At 37.7% G+C, this 1,924-nt stretch overlaps 1 non-coding gene across 1 annotated transcript; it reads right to left on the bottom strand.

Moving 5' to 3' along the window:
* Positions 1–1,610: 1,610 nt before the first annotated feature.
* On the bottom strand, positions 1,611–1,717 carry LOC141615739 (small nucleolar RNA R71). The gene has a single exon (XR_012530142.1). It is a non-coding gene; the product is annotated as a small nucleolar RNA R71 (small nucleolar RNA).
* Positions 1,718–1,924: the final 207 nt, after the last annotated feature.

Below are 1,924 nucleotides of genomic sequence, written 5' to 3'. Positions count from 1 at the left end.
ATTGACAACCTTCCAATCATTCATCAAGTACATCTATTATTCTTTGCTTATTATTTTGGAATCATCATTAGGTATAATTCTCTTAATCCCTTTTTAATTATTGTTAATCATCTTTACTTATTCATCATGTTTTGCTTTGTTGATATGATTGACAACCTTGTTAACATGTTAAACTTGATAATGAGTTAGTAGTTTCCTTAACTAGGGTTAATGGGGAATTAGGGGAAACCAACATGGGGGGATGATTCATGCTTAATCTAATATGTTCACATAATTTATTTGCTTTCTTGTTGTGATCTCAACTTAGCACATGTTATGTTTGATGAAATGCGAGCCTATGAATCCTTGCATTTTTTTACCCATCACTTACCTCTTTAATGAGACTTGTAAGACATAAACCAACTCGAGTCTCATTAGACCATGCATATAGTTGAGTAGGGAGGATTAAGTCGACTTGTAGGTGTTGTACAATCTAATCGATTCGGCTCCGGGACCCAACCCTTCCTAGGATTGTAAGATAAAAACCAACTCGATCCTATCACAACAATAATTGCTTGCTTATAATTTGAGAATATGTTTGTATGATCAATTCCCATGAATCCCCTATGAACCCATGACACCCTAGTGCTTTTAATCAATTGTTTACATCTCATTTTAGTCATCTTGCTTGTTTACTTTTGTTGTTATTTAGTTTAGTGATCTTCTTATCTCAACCAAATTTGTGACACCTCTAGACACCACTACTTGCAATCGAAAATCCTACATCAATACCCGTCCCTTGGGATCCGACCTTTACTTGCCTCTTTACTAGTAGTAGAGTTGTTTGTGAAGTTATAAATATTGTTTTGGTCTAGGTGCTCCTAACGACAAGTAACCGAAATCTAAGCTCAAAGCGGACCGACCAAAAATGGCGTCGTTGCCGGGGACGGTGTTAACTTGATTTGATTTTCTTTGATTGTTATTAGTTGTGTCTTTCTTTGCCTTGGGGAAGTAAAACTCCTCAAGGTTTTTTCTAATTATTTTCGAGTTGTTTGATATTTTGCATGTCTAGAAGATCACAAGGTAACTTGTTACCCATTGATCACAAAATTGAAAGGACTTTGACAACCAATAAAAGACTTGCTAGAAATACTTTGAGAGGTATTGGTGAGGTTGTAGATATTCAACACAATTCTATTGAGTTCATCAACCCTTTTGCAAGAGAAGGTGAGGAGAACCCAACACAAAATCAACCCACAATGCCTAAGTTTTCATCACATTCCGTACCAACCGAGGAGAACCTACCCAATGGTACTCCCACACCACAACACTTAACCGGAAATTTTATTTCAAAATCCGCATTTATCCAATTAGTCGAAAGAAGCCAATTTGGGGGGATGCCTAGTGAAGACCCTCATTCTCACATGGAGACTTTTTGTGACTATTGTGATGCGATTTCACAAACAGGAGTGACTCAAGACCAAATTCGATGGGTCTTATTTCCTTTTTCTCTAATTGGTACCGCAAAACAATGGTTAAAGAGCCTTGATAAGGCTACTCTTGGAATTGACTCTTGGAAGAAGTTGACTCTAGCTTTCTACAAAAAGTTCTACCCTCCGGAAAAGACTAACATGCTAAGAGCCCAAATCACGGGTTTTAAGCAAAGGGACGAAGAATCTTTGTATGAATCTTGGGAGCGATTCAAAGGAACTTGCCGCTCATCTCCTCATCATGGACTTAGCGAGTGGTTCTTGGTACAACAAATTTGGAATGGTCTTTATGAAGACTCCCAAAACATTCTCAACATGGGATCAAAGGGTATGTTCACCGAAGTTGACGATAATCAAATTTGGAACAAGATTAAGGAAATGGCGGTCCATAATTCACAATATAGTAGACCTCGCAAGGCTACTAGAGGAGGAAAGCTTGAAGTGGACTCTATTAC

The sequence above is a fragment of the Silene latifolia genome, chromosome 11 (assembly GCF_048544455.1).
Source record: "Silene latifolia isolate original U9 population chromosome 11, ASM4854445v1, whole genome shotgun sequence".
In the NCBI taxonomy this organism is placed as follows: domain Eukaryota; kingdom Viridiplantae; phylum Streptophyta; class Magnoliopsida; order Caryophyllales; family Caryophyllaceae; genus Silene; species Silene latifolia.
This window is presented reverse-complemented; position numbering and strand designations above follow the sequence as displayed.